The 9,836-nt window shown below is 41.1% G+C and overlaps 2 long non-coding RNA genes across 2 annotated transcripts in view; one reads left to right on the top strand and one right to left on the bottom strand.

Annotated features, from left to right (window-relative positions):
• The window catches only part of LOC117950424, a 9,604-nt gene extending 2,926 nt beyond the window's left edge, over positions 1–6,678 (bottom strand). Inside the window, exons 1-2 of the long non-coding RNA XR_004657891.1 lie at positions 6,343–6,678; positions 6,018–6,029 (exon numbers count right to left, since the gene is read on the bottom strand). This is a non-coding gene — a long non-coding RNA (uncharacterized LOC117950424). The remainder of the gene's footprint in view (positions 1–6,017; positions 6,030–6,342) is intronic.
• LOC117950421 overlaps positions 6,586–9,836 on the top strand; it is a 9,714-nt gene continuing 6,463 nt past the window's right edge. The window contains exon 1 of the long non-coding RNA XR_004657888.1: positions 6,586–6,597. This is a non-coding gene — a long non-coding RNA (uncharacterized LOC117950421). The remainder of the gene's footprint in view (positions 6,598–9,836) is intronic.

Here is a 9,836-nt window from a genome sequence, read left to right as displayed (position 1 = left end):
TGGTGATGTCACCAAGTGGTGTCCCATTTCATAGGGGTATGTTTTCACCCCTTACCCCTACCCCTTGGTTTCAAGGGGGTAGGGGTAAGGGCCAAAAGGTAGGGGTAAGACGGGGAAATGGGATTCAGCCTAAACCTCTTCTGAAAAAGCCCAACCTTGATCCAGATGTCATAGCCAACTATAGACCTACATCCAACCTTCCATTTCTCCCTAAGATTCTTGAGAAAATAGTTGCCAAACAGCTGTGTGACTTTCTGCATAGCAACAGCTTATTTGAGGATTGTCATTCAGGATTTAGAGTTCATCATAGCACAGAGACAGCACTTGTAAAAATTACTAATGACCTCCTAATTGCATCAGACAAAGGACTTATATCTGTACTGGTGTTTTTAGATCTTAGTGCTGCATTTGATACCATTGACCATCATATCCTATTACAGAGATTGGAACATTTAATTGGCATTAAAGGAACTGCTCTAAGGGGGTTTAAGTCTTATTTATCAGATCGATCTCAGTTTGTACATGTTAACTATTAATCCTCCCTGGACTCCAAAGTAATACATGGAGTCTCACAAGGATCTGTGCTCGGTCCAATCCTGTTCACTTTATATATGCTTACTTTAGGCAATATTATCAGGAAACACTCCATAAACTTTCATTGGAATGCAGACGATACTCAATAATATCTATCGATCAAGCTGGATAAAACTATTCAGTTAGCTAAACTTCAAATGTGCCTTCAGAATGTTAAAATCTGGTTGACCTGTAAGTTCTAATGTTAAACTCAGGTAAGGTTACTGTTCTGGGGCCCCAGCATCTCCGTGACACATTATCCAAAGAGATAGTTACTCTGGATGGCATCACCTTGGCCTTCAGCACCACTGTGAGGAATCTTTGAGTTATCTTTGATCAGAACATGTTGTTTAATTCTCACATAGAGCAAATTTCAAGGATTACCATTTTTCACCTCCGTAATATTGCAAAAATCAGAATTATCCTATCTTAAAATGATGCAGAAAAACTAGTCCATGCATTTGTTACTTCTAGGCTGAATTACAGCAATTCTCTATTATCAGGCTGCTGAAAAAGGTCCATAGACTCTTCAGCTGATCCAGAATGCTGCAGCACGTGTTATGACAGGAACCAGGAAAAGAGATCACATCTCTCCTGTTTTAGCTTCTCTGTATTGGCTTCGTGTAAAATCCAGAATATAATTTAAAATCCTTCTTCTCACCTACAAAGCTCTTCATGGTCAGGCACCATCTTATCTTAATGAGCTCATAGTACCTTATTACCCCACCAGATCACTGCGCGCCCAGAATGCAGGGTTACTTGTGGTTCCTAGAGTCTCTAAAAGTAGAATGGGAGCCAGAGCGTTCAGCTATCAGGCTCCTGTCCTGTGGAACCAGGTTCCAGTTTTGGGTTCAGGGGGCAGTTTGAGGTTTTTTGCCTCTTAAAGGAAGTTTTTCTTTGTCTCTGTTGCCTAGTGCTTGCTCTTGGTGGGAACTGCTGGGTTTCTGCAAATAACATCACAGAGGACGGTCCAGACCTGCTCTCTGGAAAGCGCAATGAGATAACTGTTGTTGTGATTTGGCGCTATATAAATAAAATTGAATTGAATTGAACAGTAGAGGAGCCTGCTAGCTAAAGGATCTGGCTCCCATTCTACTTTTAGAGACATGCAACTCTGAATTCTGGGAGCGCAGTGCTCTAGTCGGATAGTAAGGTACTAAGAGCTAGATAAGAAAAGATGTTGCTTGACCATTTAGAGCTTTGTACATCAGGAGAAGGATTTTAAATTCAATCCTGGATTTCACAGGAAGCCAATGCTTATACAGGAGAAATATGATCTCTTTTCTTAGTTCTTGTCAGAACACGCGGTGCAGCCTTCTGGATCAGTCTTAAGGGACTTATTTGAGCATCCTGATAATAAAGAATTACAGTAGTCCAGCCTGGAAGTAACAAATGCATGGACTAGTTTTGAGACAGAATGTTCTTGAGGTTTGTTTTAGGTTGGCGTTAAAGGATTAAAATTAACTCCTAGATTTCTGACAGTAGTGCTGAAGGCCAGGGCAATACCATCCAGAGCAGCTATATCCCTAGATAATGTAGTTTGGAGGTGTTTAGGGCCAAGCCCAATAACTTTAGTTATTTCTGAGTTTAAAAGTAGAAAATTGTCGGTCCTCCTGGATTTAATATCCAATAGGGATGAGCGAGTACAGCATTATCTGTATCTGTATCTGTATCTGTTTACCACATGAATTATCTGTATCCGGATCCGTACTCGGACTGGGCGGGGCCTACACCAGAAGTGGTCAGATTTAACCCGGAAGTGGGTTGGGCTCTCTTGAAATGTGCGGGGCTTTAACCGGTATGTTATTTAAGCATGCAATTGATATGAGTTCGATCAAAAATTGTTATATTTATTGCTGATTTGAAAACTATTTACATGACAGCATCAAGCTTATCTAGTAATTGTGTTGACCACGGGTAACGCTTCTGTAAGTAGCCTCGTTGGAATGGGGTCTAAGAGACAGGTACTTGGTTTAGCTGGAGAGACCTTTGACATTACTTGTTGAAGGTCTATATGACAGAAGCAGTTTAAGTATATGTCAGGTCTTGTCGTTCTTTCTAGTGTTACTGTGTTTAAAGGTGAACCGTTAGAAATTGAGGGCAAAAGGTGATGAACATCGTCTCTAATTGTTATAATGTTATTAAAGAAGCTCATAAAGTCGTCACTACTGAGAGCTATAGGAACACATGGCTCAATAGAGCTGTGACGATCTGTCAGCCTGGCTACAGTGCTGAAAAGAAACTTTGGATTGTTCTTATTTTCTTCTATTAGTGTTGTGTAATAGTCTGATCTGGCATTTCTGAGGGCCTTCCTACACGTTTTCAGACTGTCTTGCCAATCTAAACAAGATTCTTCCAGTTTGGTGAAATGCCACCTACTTTTTCTAAGTTTCTAGTTTCTAAGTTTTGCAAGATTTGTTTTAATTTTCAAGTTTGGGAGTTATACCAAGGTGCTAGTTTCCTTTGCTTCATCATCTTCCTTTTGAGAGCAGCAACAAAATCTAAAGTTGTCTGTAGGCAGGTCGTAGCAACACATTTATCAATTCGGGAGGGACTTAAGTTAACATAAAGGTCCTCTGTTATAATGAAGAACAGAATTTAAGGAATTCTGTTGGAATATCTTCCTTAAATTTAGCATGGTCTAGCATTTAGCATACACTGTCATCTAGTGTAGAAGCTTTTATTTATTTTAGTACAGTCTGGTAGTAAGAAATCTAAAGTTATTAGAGAATGGTCTGATAATAAAGGATTCTGCGGAAATACTATTAAATCTTCAAGTTCGATGTATTTTGTCGGCACAAGGTTGAGGGTGTGGTTAAAACAGTGCGTGGCCTTAGGCACACTCTGACTGAAACCAATTGAATCTAGTAGTGAGTTGAAAGCAATAATAAGGCTATCGTTGTCACGTCCACATGGATATTAAAATCACCTACAATAAGTATTTTGTCTGATTATAGAATTGAGATGCCTCACTCTGTAGCTATAACAAGGGAAATGACTCACTCTGTAGCTAAAACAGAGACCCAAACAGACTGGGTGAATAGAGGAGCTGCAGCAATGTGCAGTAGAACAAAAATATGTTGTTTTTTTACCATTCATACCTGTTCTGGTATAACCTCAAAATACAATTATGAACCTGAAAATGATCATAATATGGGCGCTTTAACAAAGACCTTAACTGATTGATGCATAACATAAAAGGACATTATTCAAAGTAATGCAGCACAATAGCCCTGCAAAAAATTCCTTTCTTTGTTGCACTTATAAAGCTTTCACACTATAGTTGATTGAATGTAGCAATTTGAGAAATATAAAACACAAGCTAATCAGCTTTCAGTTTGGGTTAGTTAACATATGTATAGAACACTAGTGATGTTATGCAGTTTAAGAATAATAATACTGCCCCTCCTGCTGTTATTTTATTAAAGGATTGACACATTTGATGGCCACATTCCTCCCAAGGCAATCCGTTTATTATACACAGTGTTGGGCAAGTTACTTTTAAAAAGTAATTGTTTACAGTTACTAATTACTTCTACCAAAAAGTAACTAAATTAGATACTCAGTTACAAATTATAAAAGTAACAAGTTACTTCAGAAGTAACTAATGCATTACTTTCAAGTAATTTTTTAAATGCTCAAATGTGACCCCACTTCCCCCCCTTTTTTAACGGAACATAAAAACATGTGCATGTTAAATTATTTATGATAAATCTCAATATTATAATGAAATGGACACTTAATACAATACATTATTAACAGAAGCTGTACACAAATCTAAGCTCTTTCAATGTTGCTGTGGGAAAAGTGAGACTAGCCTCCAATCAAATGCCATTTATGTAGATATTATGTCCAGTGGATCGATACAAATAACAACGCTTCATATTTATTGGCCCTAACGGGCCACAACTGGGCAAAATGAAATAATGCTTGTGAAGCACTGTAGCAAAATGGTTATACTTTTGCGCTGGTATGTGCGTCAAGCCGGTGTGTGTGTGTGTGTTTGTGTGTGTGGGTGATAGAGCGAGGGAGAAGATAGATATAAGTGCTACCTTTGATACCATTGATCATAATATGCTCAGTGAGCGTGTTGAGAACTGGGTCAACCTCTCTGGGAGTGTTTAAAAAAAAATTCACTATGGGAGAATATGTTTAACAGAAAGAGAAGTTACCTTTTTTGGAGTTGCTCAGGGTAGCTGCCTTGTTCTTCTTTTTTCATTATACATGCTTACTTTAGGTGATATTTTCAGAGAACATAAGCTTAATTTCCCAGCTTTGCTGATGATACACAGCTGTACATTTCATGTACCCCAAGTGATGACCAAACCCTTTGCCATTTAAGGACTGGTTAGGCTGCAGTGTATGCAGAACAACTTTCTTAAATTAAATGGTGAAAAAGCTGTTGTATTAGTTGGTCCACAGGCAAAAAGAGAGCTAGTGGTCACTAAACATTGCAGTTTGGCCCCGGGACTAATCAGAAGTCGCAATATTGGAATGGTGCTGCATGAGGGGCGGCCTGTTGCAGCAGCTCTGAACCTTTTTGGTGAAGTTTAGTATATTTCTCATATTCTTTTCTTTCTTTTTTTCCAGGTTTATTTTTCTTGCAAACTATTCTTCAACGTTACATATGGATGAACAACTCTGGAGATTAGCTGTATTTCTTTTCTTTTTTTGGACTTTACAACTTTGCAATGGGAGACGTATTCGACCGCAGCTCCATTGTTTACACTGGGAACAGCTGTTAGCACATTATGGGGAACGTTAGATCCCTCCCCAATGAGATGGAAGAGCTAATGACACTAACCAGGCTGCAGAGGGAACACCAGAAGTGTGTAGCGTCATGTGCTTCATGAGACGCGGCTGCATGAACTCAGTACAAAGTCACTGGTTACACTGGTTGGATTTCAACTTGTGAGAGCAGACAGGATAGAAAAGGAGAGCAGTAAGAGGAAGGGTGGGGGAATAGTGATGTTTGTGAATGACAGATGGTATAATCCCGGACACATCAGTGTTATGGAGCACCGCTGCACTAAAGACATTAAGTTGCTACCAGTTAGCATGCTGCCATATAACCATATTACTGAGGGAGTTCGCGCACATCATTGCAATAACTGCTTACATCCCCCCTTCAGCCAATGCTACAGCCTCATGTGAGCTCCTACACACTGTGTCCCAGCTGCAGACATCACACTCACAGTCCATCACACTCACAGATAAGGGAAGGAAAGGACAGTTACATGAGGCTGTGTTTCTGGTGACTGTGACAGGGCAAATTGATTGAATCTTTTTTTCAATAGATTTGATTCCACCCCCTCTCCTTCCCTCTCCAACCAGACTTCAGACCTGTGGGTTCCTCAACCTTTTCTGCTCTTGCCACTGTGGACCACCTCATCCCCTCATAGGGCTTCTGAGACATCAGCATCCCCCAATTCTCACTTGTCCACTGTTTTTGATTCCTAATTTATGGATGTTTCATACACCTCCCCCATCCTTCTCTCCAGGGAACACATGTAACTTCCTCTAGCAGTCTCTCTCTGCCAGTCAATCAGGTGAAGAAGGGGCTAAAAAAGATCAAGACAAGAAAGGCTCCGGGCCTGGATATAACTTGCTCCAGACTGCTTAAGTAATGTGCAGATCAGCTCAGTGAGGTCATCTTGCACATCTTCAACCTGAGCCTGAGTCTTGAGTGAGTTCCAGTCCTGTGGAATTCTTTGTGTGTGGTCCCAGTAACTAAAACTGTGCATCCCAGGGAGCCCAACCACTTCAGACTTTCAGTGCTTTCAATACAATTCAACCATCACTGCCCTGGGGGAAGCTATTGGGAGCTGGTGTTGACCCCCACCTGTCTGCATGGAGCATTAGTTACCTCACTGACAGACCACAATATGTGAGGCTCCAGGACTGTTTGTCTGATGTTGTGATGAGCAGTACAGGAGCACCACAGGGTACACTGCTGGCTCCTTTTCTCTCTACCCTATATACAGCGGACGTCAGGCCCAACACAAGCAGCTGTCACATGCAGAAGTTCTCTGATGATACTGCCATTGTTGGGAGGGTATCAGAGGAAAATGATCAGGAATACTGGGTGTAAATCAATCCACCTTCAAATCAAAGCCAGCAAAACAAAGGAAATAATGGTTGACTTTTGCAGGAGGCCGCCTAGTACTACACCGGATAACATCCAGGGTGTACAGTTTGAGATGGTGGAGACATACAAATATCTGGATGTTCACATCAAGAATAAACTGGACTGGTCCAAAAATATAGATGTCCAGTACAAAAAGGGCCAAAGTCGTCTCCACCTGCTGAGGAAACGGAGGTCCTTTGGTGCAGGACTCTGTTAAAAAACTATTTCATGACTCTGTGGGGTTGGGCTGAGCTGGGAGCACAGAGAGGGACTGGGGAAGAGGGCTAGTTCTGTTCTAGTATGCCCTCTGTACACCATAGAGGAGGTGGGGGAGAGGAGGAGGTTAGCCAGGCTGGCATCAATCAAAGGCAACACCTCTCACCCCACATGGGACTCAGGGATTAAAGTAAAATAAAATCTTTTGACCAAACTTTTTTCAGGCCAAGTACTAAGCTGTTCACATCTACCTATACAGATATTACCCCTTTTGTGATTGTGCCCTATTGGTTTTTAAATGTACAACTCTTAATTCTACTAATTTCCGGTGCTCCAGTGTCAGTTTGCTTCTCCAGCAAATAAATTACTCAATTCTGCTTTATTGTTTAATTTAGCGGCAAATGGCCTGGGCTGCATTCAAACTACAATAGTTCTACTCAAGCACTTATAGTTCTCTTCTCTTACAGCGACTGCCTTGCTTATCTCACAATTGTTAAAACGCTGTTAGCTACTTTAACTTAGCCCTTAGCAATGGCTAATTCCTCTCTCTCTCTTGCTCTTTGTCAAATGTTTAGCTATTCCTCTGCCTACTGTAGTGATGTTAGTACATGTAATAAATGTAGTATAGTGCAACAAATAAAACCAATTGCAGTACTAGCAATCTATCAGGTGGAACACTTGAGTAAGTGAATGAACACTCTTGTGTAGGCAACACAATCTGACATAGGCAAAACAGCAGCGGCACTATGACTCGGCTTGACTGTATGAACAAAACAAACAACAGTATATTTAATCGCCGTCCGGCGAACTATGCAGCACATGTCAAACAACATACCTTGGCTGTACAATCCAGCGACCCGAACACAACACCGAACGTTTGTCCCGACACCAACACACGAGGCAGCAACAGAAGGCAAGAGAGCGTCAGCGCTTACCGGCCGAGCCTTTATTTCCGCATAGGTCACGTGACATCTCACGTGACCAAATTCTAACCAACCGGTTACACATGGATTACCTTTGTTGTGAGTTTTTGCCTGTCTACCCCTGTTAATACCTTTGTTGTTTCTGTTACCTGTTTCAGTTTTTGTTTAACAAATTATCTTCTCTGAACTGCATTTGGGTCCAAGCATCACCGTTATTCCTAACAGGCCATTACAGAATGATCTCACTGAGTATGAACCCAGCACAATTACTCTGTTTGTATGTACTTACAGTCTTATTTGTGTCTTTGGGGTGTGGAAAAGAGCTTCTTGTTGGAAGGCTCAAGATGTAGCTCTAAGGTTAGGTCGCCTGGAGACTCCTAGCTGTGAGCCTTCACCCCAACATGTGAGCAGGTTGTCTTCTTTCAAGCCTGCTGGCAGTCAGCTACCTCCACTGCCAGTTGCAAAGAGCCTGCAACGTGGTCAGTGAGTACCCCCGTTCACCAACCGTTCTATGAGGGTACGGCCTGGCTATTTTTCCTGGAAACCGTGGAGAGGGGACATGGTTGACATGGTCTCCAATGTAGAGCGCTGGTTAAACTGCTTGCCAGCAAGCCAGAACTCGTACCGTCCAGCGGCCCAGAATCTCCTCTGACATGCAGCCTCCCAGAACTTCTGCTGACGTGCGACCTTCAAGAACCTCCGCTGACGTGCAGTTTTCCAGAGTCCCACCGGACATGCAGCTTGCCAGAGACAGAGCTGACCAGTGTTTCTGTGCTGACAAGTGTTCCTAAACTGACCAGTCTTCCTGAGCCAGAGCTGACCAGTGTTCCCATGCTGACAAGTGTTTCGAGATTCAAGATTTCTTTACTGTCATACCAAAGTTCACTGTAGTACGAAATTACGTGTAAAGTTCACAGCTTAAAAAGAATACTACACAGAAACAATTAAAAACAGCGTTGAGTCATTAGTTATATGAATTAAAACAAATAACTGCTTAAATGTCTATATGGGTTTGCAGAGCATGTAGAGTGAAACATATAAACATCTAGATACTAGATACATACAGTTGGAAAGAGTATAAAATATAAATATCCGTATTTAAATTGAAATAGTGCGGTAGAGAATAAAGTGCATTCATTGGTGCTCAGAGATGGGAAGTAACGAAGTACAAATACTTCGTTACTGTACTCAAGTAGATTTTTCTGATATTTCTACTTTACTTTACTATTTATTTTTGTGGCGACTTTTTACTTCTACTCCTTACATTTTAACACAAATATCGGTACTTTCTACTCCTTAAATTTTACAAAATTGGCTCGTTACTTTAGTTTTTACAAGAGGTTGTCATGTCGGACAATAGCGCGGACACGCGTCACACACAGCGAGCGGGTGCCGTGCCACACAGAGAAAAAAGTGAGAGAAATGAAAAGGAGACAAGCTGTCCGGAGGATAATCAGCTGAGATTGTGTGTGTGCCTCTTTTAAAACTGTAAGTCGTATAACGTCAGTTATGTCAGTTCATTTAAGCCTGTTATTGGTCTATAGTTCTTCACATTTAAAGTAAGTTAGCTAGTGGTTTTGGTGTGTTCTTCAGCTGTTAGCTAGTGGTTTTGGTGTGTTCTTCACATGTTAGCTAGGTTGCACGTTGGTCTTAATGAAGCATCAACACTTTCACCAGCTTTATTCGCATGAGTTTTTTTTTTTTTTTTTTACCGAACTTCAGATTCTGTAATTCAATTGACAAGTGGATGTAAACTTAGCTAGACAGAAGTTGTCTCCGTCTGTTTTAACAGACACACCTGGGGCCAAGTTGGACACCAGAATCAGCTTTAATCCAGCCCTAATTCTCAACTTTCACATCATTTCACTGGAGTTATCCAGAGATGGCAAAAGTACTCACTTTCCGTACTTAAGTAGAACTACAGATACTTGTGTTAAAAGATACTCTGGTAAAAGTGGAAGTACTGATTAAACTTCTTTACTCAAGTAAAAGTAACA

This window comes from Etheostoma cragini, chromosome 9 (assembly GCF_013103735.1).
Source record: "Etheostoma cragini isolate CJK2018 chromosome 9, CSU_Ecrag_1.0, whole genome shotgun sequence".
NCBI lineage: Eukaryota > Metazoa > Chordata > Actinopteri > Perciformes > Percidae > Etheostoma > Etheostoma cragini.
This window is presented reverse-complemented; position numbering and strand designations above follow the sequence as displayed.